Source organism: Rousettus aegyptiacus, unplaced genomic scaffold, assembly GCF_014176215.1.
Source record: "Rousettus aegyptiacus isolate mRouAeg1 unplaced genomic scaffold, mRouAeg1.p scaffold_m13_p_18, whole genome shotgun sequence".
NCBI lineage: Eukaryota > Metazoa > Chordata > Mammalia > Chiroptera > Pteropodidae > Rousettus > Rousettus aegyptiacus.
The window spans coordinates 4,145,375-4,163,579 of record NW_023416293.1 but is presented as its reverse complement, the minus strand read 5'-3'; the positions used below and the strand labels follow the sequence as shown (position 1 = coordinate 4,163,579).

General features: G+C 42.5%; 2 long non-coding RNA genes across 2 annotated transcripts; one reads left to right on the top strand and one right to left on the bottom strand.

Annotated features, from left to right (window-relative positions):
* Positions 1-1,093: 1,093 nt before the first annotated feature.
* LOC107517111 lies at positions 1,094-8,015 on the top strand. Its single transcript, XR_001598451.2, has 3 exons — positions 1,094-1,980; positions 2,278-3,010; positions 5,429-8,015. It is a non-coding gene; the product is annotated as an uncharacterized LOC107517111 (long non-coding RNA).
* Positions 8,016-8,028: 13 nt separating this feature from the next.
* Positions 8,029-16,566, bottom strand: LOC118613349. Its single transcript, XR_004955395.1, has 3 exons — positions 15,752-16,566; positions 10,123-10,291; positions 8,029-9,215 (listed from the first exon to the last, which is right to left on the bottom strand). It is a non-coding gene; the product is annotated as an uncharacterized LOC118613349 (long non-coding RNA).
* Between the last annotated feature and the right edge of the window lie 1,639 nt (positions 16,567-18,205).

Sequence of the window (18,205 nt, the reverse complement as noted above, 5' to 3'; positions counted from 1 at the left end):
AGAAATCGTTTCACTGTGGCGGTTTGCACAGAAATAGAATTTCAACGCCTGTAAAGTTATAGATTCTACTGTCTTTATTTCCCTTACACAAGAGGGAAAACGGGAAAGGGGCTCATCGTCTATTACAACATTATATCTAATCCTTCCAAAACCTGAAGTCTAAATGAAATCGTTCACTTTTTGTTCCTTTGTTACATTCAAATTCCTATTATTTAAGAAAAGCCAGGGTGGTTTTAAATAATATTGAATCGGTATTTGTCATTTAAAACATGAAATAGGTGTTGTTATTAACTTTTCAAAGACACAAATTTCCAGAGCAATATATGTCATCCGTTGCTAAACCCTCACGATGAGCATGTAGCACCGTGATATATACAGAACAGACGTTAAATAAACATTCCTTCTCTCAGGATGCAGAATTCGATTTGGTTTGGTCAGTATCAGATTCGTTTAAATAATGAGGAAATTGAGGTACCTAAAGTTAGGGCAAAGGCCAAGAACACCATGCGTATCAGTGGAAAACAATCTAGAAAGACAGCTGATTAGCTGGGTGGCTGAGTGCGTGGTGGTGTCCAGTAGACAGTGTTACGTGGCCAGGTTGGTCAGTGGTTATGGAAAAATAGAGACAACTGCTGCCACCTTCTCCACCTCATGGTGTTAGGTAGGGAAGAGACAGGAAAACACATGTAGGGTTGTGACAACTGGGTGGCGAGTGGGTGGGGACCGGTTCCTGTACTATCAAAACAACATAGCTGTGCTCCTAAGACTGTATTTGGGATTCTTTCCAATAAACCACGCTGGCTTTGTTCCCGCCCATCTTCTCCAAAAGATTGACTCTAGCTGTACATTTGCTTTTTTGGTGACTGGTTCAGCTGCCACGAGAAGGACACCGTAAAAGCATCTTGAGGCAATGTGGAATAATCGTTCACTGCCAGGAAATGACAACACCAGTGTTTGTGTGGCAACTCGTGACGGGGGCTCCATTGAGTCGAAATGTCATACTGGTCTGCGAGAACAGGAAGCAGAACCACACACGCCGGCACTTTCCATAAATGGCAGCAAGCTTTCCGAACGAGTGAATTCAGACTGTGTCCATGTGCGAGTTGCACTTCTGTGTTTTCTGTCGTGTTCACGCTCAGAGGAGATGGAAAGAGGTTGTTAATGCTATCTTGACGACAAAATACAATGGTACGGACTGACTCCTCCTCTGCCACAAACGAGAAACTGCTATAATCTCCCAAATTGGCAAGTGTCGCCTTATAGATGGCTCCAGCCCTGGGAACAATGAAGTCAGCACCTAGGATGAAACAGCTTCTGGATTAGAGCTGTGCAGCCCACACTGGGTGGAGGATGGTGTGGGAGGTGGAGCCTAAAGCAAGGATCTACCAGAGAGGGCGCAGCGCCACCCTTCTTTTTATAGGACAGAAGAAACTGGACTTGTCAAGGATGAGGTGGAGCGTGAGGTGGAGTTGAGAGGTTCGTGTTTAGTGCTGATGCCAGAAGAAGCTGGAGAAGGGAGAAGACTGGGGTAGAGGTGCAGAGCAGGATAGAAAGCTGGACCCCCAGCCGGTGCTGACTACAGAAGCCCACCTCTTTGTTGTAACGGCAAGAAGAAAAGGTTTTCTTTCAGAGTGGACTTACGTCAAGGAATTCTGTCACTCCCGATTGCCCTGGATATCACCTTGTTTGTGTTATCGTGACGACACCAGCTTCCAAAGGTTTATCGGTTAACATCATTCTTTTAGCACTATCACATAATGTTGTTACATGGAAAAATTAAAATTTCGGCCATGCTATTCACTAGAACTGTACAGCAGTATTAGCATAGCACCTATCTTCCAGAAATTTATGATCTCATCAACGGGATTTTTTCAACATTGAAATTTGATTTCTCTCTAGGCAATAGAAATCCATAATCCTTTATGAATTCTGCATAGTCAAGCCTTCCAAAAGGGGATGTTCCTGCCAGAGAAGTAATAGGTAGATCTTTGGGGTATTTTTTTCTTTAATTAGTTGACATTAGAGTATGTCTACTGTATTAGTCAGGGTTCTCCAGAGAAACAGAGCCAACAGGAGATATATATGGAGGCGGGGGAGAGAGAGAGAGATTTATTATAAGGAACTGGTTCATGCTTCACATGATTATAGAAGTCGAAAAGTCCCAAGATCTGCAGGGTAAGTGAGTAAGCTGAAGACCCAGGAGAGCTGACGTTATAGTTCTAGCCTGAAGGTCATCAGGCTCAAGACCTAGGAATTCTTCCATTTTGTTTTATGCAGGTCTTCAACTGATTGGACGAGGCCCACCTACAATAGGACAGTCAGCTTCATTTAGTCTACTGATTCGAATGGCAGTCTCATCCAGAAACCCTGACAGGAGCATCCAGAACGATGTCTGATCAAATATCAAGGCACTCAGTCCAGTCACACTGACACAAAATTAACCATCGCATCCACTAACTGGGGTTATCTTGGATAAAGAAATAACCGTCACTATTTAATTTTACTTTGGCAACTCCAGAAAAGATGCTATTTGGTGAATAGAGAGAGGCTCATTAAAAGTTGGTGTTTCTTTCTCCCCAGAGGTTTCACTGTGTGAACCCAAGAAGCTCATCTGACTGCTTTATGCATCTGCTTCTGCACGGTTGACGAGCTACACTACAACTGTTGCTAAATTTACCTTTTCACCACAGGGTGCGGTCAAAATTCATAATTGTAAAATTCTTTTGAGATTTTTTTTGAATGAAAGGTGTATGCCTTATCAATTAAAATGTCAAGGGTCATTGGGCAACTAAATTAGGATTCCAGTTCGAATCAATTAAAAGTATTTTAATAACAGCCATCTGGCAAACTTGCCTACCTAGAACACGTTTTTAAAAAATAAAACGTAGAAATAAACCCAAAGATTTCCACACAGCTAACATCTGTGCGTTTTTCCATTAGAACCCTAGGCTCTTCTTGTTTTAAAATGGATTCCAACTCAGTGATCTCCTTAAAAGCCTACAGAAAATTGGTAAGTTTATATGAAGGAAGTTATTAAATTATAAGAAACAGGGAGAAAAGAATAGAGAGCAAACTCGGGGCTGCGAGAAGGTCCCCTGGTGTGGGGACAAGAGTGAGAAGTAATAGTCGCAGCTGGAGCGACAGTATAAAAGACAAAACAAAGCAAACACCGCCGTTGGGGAGAATTTTGTGTTGAGTCAAACACACCACAATCGAAACTAAAGACAGCCTGTAGCATGGCAGAATGATAGAATTAATGAAAATACTGAAAATCCTGAATCCTGAAGGCAAGGCTCAGTGAGGTTCAGTGCACCCCAGTTAAGACGACAAGGCAGTATGGTACAAATTTTAGAAAAAGCCCACCACAAAGGGTAGAATGAATATATGGGGTGAACCCTAGCAACAGTGAAAACTCAGCTATTCATAACGGCATTTTTCCTGAAAGCTCTAGACTGACAGTCTTAGCTGTTTGTCCTCTCCCATTGGGCAGCTTTTGAATTTAAGGCACTTCAAATAGAGCGCAAGACAAACTGCTTCGTGTACAAATAAACAATTTCCTCCCTGTTCCTATAATATGACATTCATTTCGACACGTAACTTCTTTAATTATCCGGAGCCTTGAAAGACAGACAATCTGTGCCACTCTGGATAAGAAGATAAGGATGGAAATGATACAAAAAGTCTCTCATTTTCCATAAGTCAGTAGAGGGCTTTCCTTTGACTATTTACTAAAAATTTATAATGCATGCGTATGGACTATATAAAGGATTCGTAAAGGACATGAATGTATATATATTTTTTCCTGTAATCACTGTCAAAAACATCTACATGTTGGTAGAAGGAGAGGAATAATGCATATTCACTCCTACTCTTAGGAGACACAAAAATTTCATAGATAGTCTCCAAATAGGGTTAGTATTAAGTCAGAGTAGAGATTCCCAAAGTCTGTTCCATTAAATGGTTAGGTCACCACAGTGCACTACTATAAAAGAATTCTGTTTTTGAATAAATTTGGGAACACTCCCATATATATGTCCCCCTGTAGAGATTCACAAAGTTCATTAACATGCTATAAAGCCCTTATGCATTCTGTTATCTTTGTTTAATCCAATATTTCACAAACCTGCTTGACCATGGAACTTCTTTTTGAGTTACACCTATTTGCATGCCCTAGGATTCATATTCAGAAAACGCTGTGGTCGAAGTATGGTTAACTATGGGATTTCCAAATATAAAACCAGAGAACACACAGCCTGCAATTCCTGAGGGTGTTCTTGGAGTTCAATTCGTTTTAATTCATAAACACGAACACACTTTTTTCTCCACACGCCATCAAAATCCACTTTACCATATACATTTTTTTCTCGTTGTGAGAACCAGTGCTGGTGAGCTAAATCTTTCTTCTTCCTGCCACTTGGAAGTTAAAACAATAGCTAAACACAACTGCATTGCTAGCCCGTCTCGTGCCCATGTGCAAAGTCAATAAACACGAAGGAATTAACTCGGTCAAGATGAGCCTCTGTACCATCATAGCTCATAATGGAGACTGAGAGACCTGCCACATGAACAACTCTTTATTTTTACCTACTAAGTGCAGAAAAGGAGAGGCGAGAGACGGGGAACTAGACAGACAGACACCAGGAAAACAAAGGTAAAAGCCTACTCTCCAGGTACTCTAAAACCGTAATAAATAATAATGATTCTTAAAACATCTCAGACTATATTATAAATGCTATATAATAGGCATTATAACAGACACAAACAAACTACATCTCATAGGAATATAGGAGTGAGAGAGAAAGGCAAAGAATTTGGGTTTCGGATGGGTATGCGGTGGATAGGCTGGTAAGGTTAACACACACTTTCTAGAAAGGCCCAGAGGAGGAGAGCACAGGGTTCAAGGAATGGCAAGAAGTCTGTTACTTCAAGAGCATGCGTAGCTGTGGGAGTCGGGGGTCGGGGGTGGGATTTGGGGGGTGGAAACTGTAGCAGATAATGGCTGCAGAGGTAGAGAGACTTTTAACTAGAGACAGGCAGACCTCAGGCTGTTAAGGAAAGAGAGAACACAGCAGGTTTTAGACTGAGAAGAGGCATGATGAGACCTGTATTTCAGGAAAATAACCCTGGGGAGAGATTGGAGACATAAACAACAACAGCCACCCTTCATTGAGTAGCTGTCCCTATTTTACTAGTATGAAAACAGGTTAAGTGGCTTGACTTAGGTTGCATAGCAATCGGGTGTCAGGACCAGCATTTCAACTTGGCTCTGATTCCGCAGCGTGAAGACCTACTATCAGATATTATGATTAGACTATTGCCAAGGTCAGAGGGAAGAAAGTCCTACAGACAGTAGCAGCAGAGAGCAGAGAGCAGGTGGGAGTCACCGAGGAAGCAGAATGGGTAGAGATGGTTCGCTGTCTGCTCGCAGTGACCTGGCATCCTACCAGAGAAATCACAGTCTAGAAAAGAGAACATCGTGGAGGGAGGAACGAGAAGACATTTGGTGAATCTTGAGTCTTCCTCCTGCCAGAAACCCTCAGGATCACTGCTGACGTCTTAGCAGTGAAACTCAGGAATTCATTTCAGTTGTGTCTGTATCTTCAATGTATATATATATATATATTTTTTTTTTTACCAGATGCCTTTTCTTGGCCTTTCTCTGTGTATATCTGGGCTCCATGTGCAGCCTGTCAATGTCTGTTATGAATTCATAATGATATTCTGTTATTATCTGCATGAATCTGGAAAGTGTTGGTATGTTTGCGTCATAGATCTGTGTAAATAGAAAACCCAATGAGAAGGGCTGGGTGCTATTATGATATTCACGATATTCATGAAATGCAGATGTGGATAAAGACATTAGGCCTGCACCTGTCATCCTGAGTTATTCCTTTGTGTGATTATTATATTGGATATCTACTTTGTTTGTGCATCAAAATTGATGTCTACTGTCCATGAGACAAGATGATCTGTGTTATAATTTGGAGACTGTGTAGGACTTGTTTTCGGGTAAGAGTGGCTTCCTGGAAATCCCATTACCTTTTCTTTGGAATTCCAACACTCGCGAGATGTAAAACAGGAAGATGGGATTCCCCCATCAGATAGTTCAACCATTCCAATTGTACTGGCTTCTTTCTCAAAGCCTGGGTACCTATTTATGCTTTCATGTCTTAGACCTAAAATCCTCCTCAATCCTGTTCCCTTCAGACACCCACACTTCGTTATTCACGCCTTCATGTCTTGCTCAAATGGCACCTTTCAAGCTTTTCTTATGCCTGCCTTTCCTCGACATTCCCTGCCCCACTTGACCTTGCGACAATTCTTTCTAAATTAACTTGATTGAGGTGACGTTGGTTAAAGCATTACATAAATTTCAGGTGTACATCTGTGTACTCTGCTGTGTGCTCACCACGTGAAGCCTTCTGCCTGTAACAATTCCAACACATCAACAAGAACACTGTCATCTCCTTGGCTTCCTGTGACAGGTATCAGTCCGCTTAAGGACAGGGACTGCATCTTAGTTATTTTTGTACTTCTAGCTTCTAGCACAGTGGCTGACAGATAGATAGTTGGTGCTCAGTAAATATTTAAGGAAGGAATGTTTATTAATTTTCACTCGCTTCATTGGAAGCTTTATTTTTAGTAACTTAGAATTTTTATTTTGGGGGAAGATAATGTCCCACATGTTTCAATACGGCAGATGTTAACCTTTTTCTCCCATCACTGTTTCCAACCTGTAAAGGCTCTGATGTTCATGTTCCAAGTGGGAGTGAGAAACCCATCAGGAGGCAGGAGGGGGGTGACCTGGTGGAGGCGAGCGAAGCCGAGAGAGTGATTTGTCTCCAGTAAGACAATATGGAGGAAGCAATGGTTCTATTTAAGACTATGGAGTCAGCTGAAAATTTATTTATATTTAAATCTAATCTCAAATTATAAAAGGTATTTATCATGGGGGTGGAATTAAAAGTAGCAGAATAATCTTGAGTCTTAGAAGTTGTTTGCATAAAATCTGTAGGCAAACAAAGGTTCTTTCTTTTAATGTGGTCAAAGTTCTCCATTTTTCCTTTTTAGTTAAGTGTTTTTCATGTCTTACTTAAGAAGTCTTTTCCAACTCCAAGGTCAAAAAGATTCACCTGTATTTTCTAATTTGAGTTTTTGTGTTTTGTTTAATATCTAAGGTCTTAATCCATTTGGTGTCTATTTTTACTTATTGTCTGAGGTAGGGATTCAGTTTCATCCTTTTTCATATGGATAATAATTTTGTCCAAGACTATTTATTGAATAGTCTTCCTTTCCCCACTAGTTTTAAATGCCACCTCTGACACACAGCAAAGTTTCACACCATCCAATTCTATTCCATTGGTCAATGTGTCTGGCCCTGGGCTGGTACGGCACTGTTTTAATTACAGTAGCTTCATAATAGGTTTTATTATCTAAAGGGTAAGCTGCTCCTCGCTGATCTTCTTTTACAAGCATCCTGTCTCCTGTTCACAGTAACAAAAACTCCAAAACAACCTAGATTCCCATCGAGAGATGAGTAGATGAATAAGCTATGCTTTATTCCCACAATGGAATATGTTTCAGCAGCTACAACAAATGAACTACATCCACATATAACAATACGATTGAACCTTAGCAATATGGTGAGTGAAAAAAAATAAATTCCAAAAGGTTACATACATTACGATACCCTTTTTATAAGGTTGAAAACGACTGGTATAAAAACGTCCTTTTTTTCGAAATACATCAAGGTGAATTAAAATGGTATAAAAAGAAAAACAAGCGAATGAGAACACAAGATTCAGGATGATGGGTTCCTTCAGGGGGGGAGAGCAGGGGTCCCCTGGGGGTGGGTTTATGTGTGCTCGTTACGTGATTAAAAATAACTAAATAAAAGATATGCTCGAACAATGAGGATGTGTTCAATCCAATCCCAAGGTTTAAAAAAAAGATGAGAAAAATAAAAGCTATAGAAATGGCCTTTGAGAAGCTATGTTGAGTTCTAAGTATTCCAAGGCCGATGATTTTTGTTGCTGAGCCGCCGTGTAATCTAAAAGCCACTCGGAAACTGCCAGGCAGAGATACCGTAAAGGGTGCAGACCGGCGCGATTAAAACAAAACTCCTGTTGTTTCTTCACACATTCTTTAATCTGTACAGATTGGGTATTGTGGTCAGTAACAAAGGGTTTTCTGGCTAGCATCCTTTCTCTACTGCTTCCTCCTCTAGTAGCCCCAAATTTATCTTCCACATCCCCACTGTGGAGTAGCCGAGTAGCCTGGAGCTTAGAAGTTGGACACCCCGTCCTCCCACGGCGGGCCCTGACTCATCAAGGTGGCCCCTCTGCGCCCCACCTCAGTCATCACTTATGGCTTAAGGAAGGGGTACCTGATGAAAATCGGCCTGATTGGAGTGAAGTTAGAGACTTCTGCTTGCTGGTTGGGGGAGGATGCGTTCTCCCCCACTAGACTTGAACTGAGAAGAATGTAGCCAGGCCCGTTGCTACTGGCCACGCTGGGAATAGAGACGACACCTCAGAATCCAGAGCCGAGGGGATCCCAGGACACGGAGCCTGACGGAACTGTACAGGAAGCCCACATTTCCTCAGGAATTTTCAGTTTCACAAGCAATAATACAAGGAAAAACACTTTTACTTTATAAGCCAACTCGAAATGGGTTTGGAGACCTGACGGCGATGTCCTGTCTAGGCAGCCCCTCACGAGGCGCTTGGGAGGGATGCAGAAATGGAAAGGAACCGTGAGCACCTGAGGTCCCTTTATACATTACCTGAGGGGGAAATGCGATGAGTACCATAAAAGTATAAAAACACAGAGCCGTGTGGCTGAGGGAACGAGGGTGGGGTGAGTGTAAAGAGAGGTGCTGTAGGGAGGAAGTGGCGTTTAAGGTGGACTTTGAGTTTTTTCAATGCTCTCTACATGCCAGGCACTTATGCGGATTATTTCTTTTAAGCCTCACAAGGTAAACAGTACTATTACTGACGTTTTTCTGTAGAAACCTCGGGCACAGAGAGGTTACTTTCCCAGCTTCGAACAGCCAGTCAGTCTAAAATGCCGCGCCTAACCCTTCGACCACGCCGCCTTCCCAAGGGTTTCAATAAGCAGGTAACTCGTCTCCACACACAGTCAACGCTGAATGACTTCACCCAGTGGCAGGGTTACATGGTCCGAGGAATGGCCCTTTCCTCTAGAAATCCCAGCTGAATTTGTAGAAGCCAGAAAGATAAATAGGAAAATGTCACCCACATGTAATAAATAAATAAATACACATTGCTACGGAGAGTGTTCATACTCTGCTTTGCTCTGAAAGGGCTCAGAGCCGTCTAGGCATACCCTGCCTTACCACTTATTCGGACAACAGCCCATGGAAGGTTATTGAGGACGTTTGTCCTCGCTCTGTAAGGCCCCAGGCCCTCAGCTCGTCTGCTCATATGTAGACCTACTTAGCCAGGTGTTTCCTGAGCTGGCAGGCACCCCAGGAGGGTGAGGTGAGACTCCCCAGCACACTAGCAGATTTCTTTCCTGTTGAGCAGCAGCCCAGCCATCGGATCCCTGACCTCGTCTCCCCCGGGCCACTACAGAACTGCACGTAGAAGTCCCTTGCCTGGGGCCTCCAGGGCTGGGAGGCCTGGGACTGGCAGGAGAACCTTGCTCTGAGCAGAATCTTGGCTCCATCAAGAGATGAAGGACAGGTAAAAAAAAAAAAAAAAAAAGGGTGTTCTCTTACTACATCGTCAGCCCTTGGTTAAGAGGGCAGATTAAGGTCATTTCTAATTTTCACATGAAAAAATCGAGTTGCAAAGGCGGGACGAAATGGCTATCTAAATAAATATTAAGACAATAAAATGCCCTCGCCCTCCCTGACTTTCTCCCTATATAAATATGTATGTTTTTCCTAGAGACCAGCGGTTCCCAAACTTTAGCACCATCACATTGCTGGGCCTCAGCCCCAGGGTTTCTGGACTGGGGAGAGACCTGAGAACCTGCATTTCTAACGAGTTTCAGGTGATGCTGCAGCTGCCAGATAGTTGGCGAGGGGCCACAGTTAGAGATCATGCTTTAGACCGTTGCGCTTGTCAGCTATGACAAGCCCTTTGACCCCTTTACCTTGGAGCATTCTAGAGGAAGGCATTAGAAAAACTGAAGTTTAGCTCTATGATCTCTCAGGTCTCGTCCAGAATCAGATGCTATGAGGAAGACGCGCAGTCAACAGTTATTGAGGGGTTTGTATTCCAAAGGCAATGAGCCAGTTGTGTATACCTCAGGAGGCATTTTCCTGTAAAAGTCAAGGGGGAAAGAGGAACCATTAAGTTACCTGTTTATATTTGCCCGGGAGAGAGACCTCCTTCCATGGAGCATATCCTGAGTTGAGCCCAAAGGGCAGCTAGAGGCTGAGAATCAGGACCTCCTCCATTGCTTGTTTGTTTTCTAAAGTCTGAGTCAGGAATCAAGGGCCGCCCACATTGATGTGCGAGGGACAAATGCCAGCAATAAGCCTTCAAGGCCAGAGCAGGGAGCCGCCGTGTCCCCGAGATCCTGGTTAATGGACAGCAGACCCAGGCTCAAAATCTACACCTTCTAATTTAGAGTCTGTGATGGAGTCTTTTTATGTGAGTTTTGTTGTTGTTGTTGTTATTGTTTTAATTAAATTGCAGACTTTCTTGGCACACCAGTCATAGCAGTTTGAGGACTTCTAATCTCATGCATTAGTCAAACTAAAGTTGCTCCTTGCCAACCAGGAAATGGTTCTACCTGATCTTAGTATCTGGTGTGAGATATAACCCTGGCTCTTTGCACATTGGATTTTTCATTCTAGAAATACAAGCTAGGAGTGGCTTTATGATCGTGCCAGGTATAAGCCCTGTCTGGTCAAGTTCAACTGGGCTATTCTCTTTTTTTTTTTTCTTTTTTGCCGGCAGGTGAGGACATTCAACTTTTTCCAACACCTCTGAGGCATGCTCTAACAGCATCTTGTGATTTACTGCTTAATTATAACTGTACCCATGCCTGCCTGGGCCTGTGAAAATACTGGAGCTCTTTTCTTTTCATCCAACATAGGCAGTCATAGTTATGGATTCAGAGAAGGCTTTTTTTTTATGGTTGGTGAATGATTTCTAAAGTGGTACCAAGCCAAGTCAACTGAAACAAGGACGCAGGAATAAAGCAAAGAGAAAAGAGAGGGAAACTTGTTATCCCAGGAAATGAAGGCTGGAGAAAACCTGAATTTAGAAGTTGATGCCACATTCTCTAGCTTGGGTCACGAACACATTTTCAATTGGTAATAAAGAGACCATTTGAGCTATCCTGAGAGAGAGAGAGAGACAGAGAGACAGAGAGAGACAGACAGACAGAGACAGAGACAGAGACAAAGAGACAGAGACAGAGAGATCCATAATGCTTCCTGAAGAACACAAGCCAAAATCTATAAACTCAGATCAAAAAAGCCTTTGAGCTGCGTTAACTTGAATATGGAGGTTCTAATCTAAGTCACTGCAGGCAGAATCCTGACGCCTGAGAGCCACAGGTGATGCTAACGAAGGGAACGTCTCAGACAGGAAGGACAGAACTGGCTCCAGAGCCCAACATGTCCCTGCTGGAGGAGAAAGGGAGCGTCTCGGCCTCAGTTTTGCTCAGGAAGCTAAGAGTTTGTTATGCTGGGATTCTCAATGGCTCCAGTTTCATTTTAAAGTTATTTTTTCTGAAAATCTCAAGCGGTGTTAGGAGCCACCATCAGAGGAGAAGCCCTTGACTCTCTTCTGAACTTGAGAAAGGCTGAGGGTGCTGTAAATTTGGGAGAAGGCTTTGAAAGAGTCACAGGAATAATCAGCATCATTCTGGACTCTTAAGCCCCTTTCATCCGAAGGTCTCAAAGACCAGCATAAGCAGTAATTATTCTCACAGCACCTCTTGGAGGGAAATAGATATTAGGATTCGATTAGCCGGTCACTCACGCTTCTACATCTGTAGACTCCAGGTTCCATTCCATTATTTACTTTAGAAAAATAAATAAATATTTCTCCCCAAGTTTGTGGGATGAACTTGCCTACAAAGTACATAGTTCCGACCGAAGTCTGTGCGCTGTATAAAGAAGTTCTGTATAAAGCACAGCCCCTCAGGGAGTTTACATTCAATTGAAGAGCTAAGATGCACATATATAATTTAACAATAACATAAAACTTCTCTCAAGACAGGGTATGGTTAATGTAAAATAAAAAGTTTTGAGTGGGATAATCACCATGGATGCTGGGAGTCAAGGAGAGAGCTTCATAGAGGAGGAGGGATTTGGACTGGACCTTGGATAATCAGTGTACGAGTATGTGCGTGTGTGAGCTCACATGTGCTTTCCAGCAGGGGACAAAAGCATGTGCAAAGATACTGAGGTAGTGATATACCTGACTTGTGTAGAGGACATACAGCCTGATATTGCTGGAGTCAGAAGGACAGTCAAAGATAAGATGGGGAAGCTACGTAGGTCAAGACCAAACAACGAAGAGCCTTAATACCAAATTCCCAAGATTTTCACTCTCAGTATATTCCAGAATAAATTAAATAAGACTAGAAAGTGGCCCATGTGAACAGTGAAAATTCATGCTTGACTTGAAAGAATAGAAGAAACGGAATTGGTTGCGGGGAAAAAAAAATAAACTGGGATAGTCTAGAAAAGATGGTTTAGCTATAATGATGGTTCTCAAAGCGTGATCCGCGGACCAGCAGCATCAGCTGGGAACTCGTAAGAAACGCAATGTCCTGGGCCCTGCGCGGACCTGTGGAGTCAGAGACTCTAGAGTGGGACTCAGCAACGTTTGAATCAGTCTTCTGGATGACTCCGATGCACGCTGCGTTTAAGAACTCCTGAGTCAGAGAAATGATCCTTTTAGCATAAAGGCTCAAATAGAATTCTCCTCATCGAATCCATGCTGTGCACTTGCAAACAACAACAAAAGACACACACACTCACACACATGAAGCCGTGAAACCAATTATTTGAATTAATCTTTTTAAAGACCTTTTTATTAAGTAAAAAATTTAAACTTAGTAAAGCAGACAATAGAAGAAAAACCTTCATATATCCACCACCCAGATTAACAATTAGTAAGATTTTCCTGTACTATCCTGTCCTCTCTTTCTCCCTAAATTATTCTTTTAACTCTAGAAATTATTTAAACTCACCCTTACCTATTTCAGTATGCATCTCTTAAAAATATTCTTATATGACCACAATGTCAATGTCACGCCTAACAGAACAGTACTTCCTTGGTTTCTCCTAACATGCCGACTATAATCAAAATGATTTGATCACCGAAATAGAGTCTATTTAATTGTATTGTAGCTGGCTATCTTTTACATTATGATACCCACCTACAACAATAAAATTGAGAGGTATACTGACTAAGAGAAGGAAAAAAAAATTTTCGTTTGTAAAATATCACTAAGAAAGAATATTCCTTTTAGATAGAGATAAGTTTGTGTTTGAGGAAAGTTCTTTATTGTCTATGGAGCAGATGACATTACCTGCGACATGAGTTTCCATTTTGGATGCTGTGACATCATGCTACTTGTCAGAAAAAGCAATTAACTGGGATGAATCTTAGTCGGTCTAAGTATAGATTCCGGCCATACATCTATCTGCCCCTCTATCCATACAGCCGGCATGAAGTGTCATTAGAATGTGCGATGTTTCCTGACACTGCTTTAGAAATACCCGTGCTGTACGAGTATTAAAGAGACACCAAAATATTCTCAGGACCTTCAAAATATTCTTAGTTCTCCTAATCTCTAGAGTCAAAAATAATAAAAATTGTACACACTAACATGGTGCTTTTAAGCTCTTTACCATACTAACTCTTTTAATTAAAAAAAAATTTTTTAAGTGCTTAAATGATACCAAAACAGGAGAAAAAGAGACCAAATGAAACCATAAGAAGAAATTTGACCAATATTTAGGTAAAGGGAGATGGAATTTTTAAGTTTAATTCTCTCAAGAAGTTATTTTTTCTGAATATATATATGTTCTTTTTAATATGGCCTGTCATTTGGAAAATGACAGAAACCTTGATATTTATAAAGTAATAAATTTCATCGACGCATGCTCAAGACATGCACACACCATGCGTATCCTTTATACCCTTGCAACTATAATCTGAGTTGGATAAAGCGAAAAATACAAAGAGAAAATTGGGTGAAAATTGAATTGTACCACCACTTAAAAAATTTGAGACACAGTACGGATTTTAACTATTTCACTTCCTTTCTTAACCTTTCTTGGGGAAGGAGAGGCCTAGCCCTCATCACCTCTTCTTCTACCTGCTTCCTCCCTTCTCCTAAATCATTTCACAAATGTGTCATTTTATGGTATTTTATTTAGATTTGTACGTTTGGAAAGACTGTAAACAAGTCGATAAAATGTAGAGTAGATCGTATTGGAGATAAGACCAATTCCAAAAATAGTTGTCTCCCATTCTGTTTCTGCTCTCCCAGCAATGATGCTCGCTGCCTTTAATTACAGTTTGAGACACTGTGTTGAAATATTTAATCTCTGAGTAATGACTAGATTTTAGTTTCCTAATTGGCATCTGTGTGGTTAGCATCTGTGCCAAAGCCTGAATCTAGAATGAGCACACAACACAAGACTTGGACTGTATGTAAGCATTTCCGATGCCTGCCACCTTTGCTCCAGCACCATAATGTCGTAACGAAAAAAGTAAAGATAAATATCATGTATTTTATGAGCCTACGTATATTTTAATCACTAACCAACAAACCTGTTAAGGTTTACAAGCCAACCCAAAAGTTCATGCGTGATCCACACGCAGAGAAGTGTAATCGTAGCTTTAAAGGAGCCCTTGGCCTTGGGAACACATCTCGCTCATTGTCTAATGGTATTTTAGGTTCCTGGGAGTGGTTCCCAGAAGATAATGCTCCACCCACAAGTGGGTGACTTATTTAAAACCTGGTGAAACCAGCTCGAAAGGACTAAAAGAATAGGTTAGGTAGAGAAGTTATCTGTTTGAATTCTGTCCATCAAAAATTTGGGGGTGGTTTTCCTAGGAGGAGAATCCACAGGAGGGGTCACCTGGGCATCTTCCTCCTATGCTTATTAGCTTCCTATTGTTTGAAACAAAACGAAACTCAGCATCTGCAACACACCTCTTTGGTGAGTGCGTGACACATGCTGTGGGTGTGGGATCTACAAGCTCACATTCCCTGAATAATGTATGTTTCCTTTGGCTGTGTTTGTCCAGCCTAAAGTTACACACGGGGAAGGTGGAGGAAGAGGTGGAATTACAGAGCCCAGCTGTTCTACCCATTGAGAACGTTCCTAAGATGAAAGGCCAATGCGTAGACTAATGACAGGCTCGTCGGCAAGTGGACAGCATTGCTCTCCCAGCCGTGGCGAGGAACAAGAAAGTTTGATCATCCCATCTAGCACGTTTGGGAAAATAAATCCCTTATACGCCTGACGGCAGTGTCTTAAGCCTTTAGGGTATAACCAGCTACTTTACGAGTTTTAGAACTGCATATTCACCCAGAGGTCATGGCATCCATGTTCCTCTGAAAATGAAAACTTCTCCTTCCAAACGTGAGACTAACGCCGCGTGGGCCTGAGGTCAGAGCCTCGCCGCAGCAAGGTGATACGGTTAGGTGACTGAAGGAGGCCACTCCCAGAGACTAGACCATCATTGTGGTTTCCTTCGCAGGCTCAGAACAAGGCCGGCTCTCACGGTAGCGAGCCTACCAGTCTCCAGATGAGGGCGGAGGCCAGTCGACCACGTTGGCTCATGCAGTTGTCAGAGTTTGATCTTCATTCACATCGTCGCATGCCACCTTTCCCACGGCCGGGACTCAGAACTCTGACTCTCTCCAAATTCCCATGAAGGGATTGGTCGTGTCCCAGACACAACGCTCAGTGCTTCCATGGAATTGTCTCTACCACTTCGTTAGATGAGACTTTTTCTCATGTTACAGAAGAGGAAACTAAAGCTTAAGTAACACAGGACCAGGAAGAGGCGGTGCCAAGGGAGGAACCCAGGTTCCTGTGACTTCAAAGGTCACATTCGTTCCACTTCCTCATTTTCCAACAACAACAAAAAAGTACGCATTTTATAAATAAACAAATGCTGTTGTCCGTCTCCACCCGGGGATTAGCAGGTTCTAAGCTTCTTTGTGATGGGGATCATTGGGCCAGATAGGTTCTATGTAAAGGTGACAAGAATGTTGATAATGTGAGGACATAAGATCCCTTGCCTCCTAATATTTATTAACTTCATTCCTGGCCAAAAATGATGAGCTGACAATGTTCTTTGGACCCTTTGTCACGGCAAGGTACAGTCCTGTCTGGAGTAGATAGAGAGGCCACCAGCACTGCCACTTAGAAAGAAGTTGGCTTCCCTTTTGCGTCCTCCCTCTGCATCTGGACACAACTAATCTACAGTTTATTTAGCCAAATCCTCTTCTCTGTAACAGACTGAAGCAGGAAGGGGTAAAAGTGACCCAGAGAAGGCCTTGGACGTTGGGCAGCTTTATTAATTCTGTGGTAACAACTCAGGGCACTGTGAACTTCACAAGTCCCCACACTGAGCCTCTAGCGGCAGGTGGCATGCTCCAGGAGGTCAGAGCCCAGCACCGCCTCCCCAGGACCAGGCGGGCCGAGGAACGTGAGGCCACATGTTCGTGGCCCCACCTGTTCACCCATTGCATATATATTTTTTTTAATCTCTAAGGTCTGGGTTTAGATGTTTATGATACCAGCAGGTGGACCCACAGGTGTCAAAGCCTTTCTGCTTCTGCTTTGATATTCTCTGGTCTGCATCGCTGGCCCAAGTTCTGCTCTAGGAGTTGGAGGGACAGTCGGGGAAGAAAGATGAGCTGTTTCTCCTCAGTGAGATAGAATGAAAACTCCCTGAGGTTCCCTCCTGGATCCACTGCCTAAGGACCGAGATGGTCTTGGCTCGAATGAAGTCAAAGTGGTTTAAATAAAAACTGATGATATTCGGTTTGAATTGTAAGACTAAAACCCATCTTTATCTAGACTAGAAAGGTAGCTTTTATTTACTCGGTCAGCAAACAAATATGAAGAATCTACTAAGAGTCAAGCATTAGTGTCATAGATTCGACTGTGAGAAAACACATTCTTCTCATGGAGTTTACAGTCAAGTGGGAGAGAAATATTAAGCAAAATATAGTCGTGTCCCATATAATGATGGTTCAGTTAATGATGAACCAAATATACCACATTGCTCCCGCAGGGTTATCATGGAGCTGGGAAATTCCTATTGTCTAGTGATGTCATGGCCATTGTGATGTCATAGCACAACACGTTACAATCATCCACAGCATTCAGTACAGTAACATGGCGTAAAGTTTGTGGCCTAGGAGCAGTAGCTATACCACACAGCCTGGGCGTGTAGGAGGCTGGACCATCTAGGTTTGTGCAAGAGCACTCGATGATGTTTGCACAATGACAAGATTGCCTAACGATGCATTTCTCAGAATGCAAGTGGAGCATGACTACCGTAGTACTCACGGGTGTGGAATTAGAACTTGGTGGTATTGTGTCATTTACATAATTTCAAAACCAGTAGGCACATAACCTCCGATTTTTTTTAAAAAAACACACATTATATATGGAAATCACAAAAACACGAATGGCGAGGAAACAAAGGAATTCTTGACAGCAGTTCCTAGGACAGAGAACAGGGGTGAGGGGGCGGGGGATGGTATTTCAAATGGATTTTAACCATTATCTGTTTTATGTTTGATTGATTTTAAAAGGAAATATTTGAAGTAAATATGGCAGAAAGTTAACACTTGTGAACATTGTTAATTCTGAGTTATGATTACACAGATGCTTGATATGCTGTTCTCTCTCTCTCTCTAGATTTCATTTTTTATGAGACGTATATTTGCATTTATTTTATATGGTAACTATGACTAAATGCTGAAAAGGCAGGGTCTGCGGGGCAGTAGAGCCTACGTGAGTCTTGGGGTGCAGGTGCATGGAGTCGGGGTTCTCAGGAAGAAGCTGAGCCTGCACGAGGGGTAAGGAGGATGGTCCCATTAGAGAGTGACCCAGTCTGGACGCCCAGACACTGCGGGGACTTGCATTAGGCCAGTTGGAGCAGTGGACACGGAGAGGAACGGGTGGACTCGACAGGGATCGAGGACGTGGAACGGCAGGACTCGTGGCTGG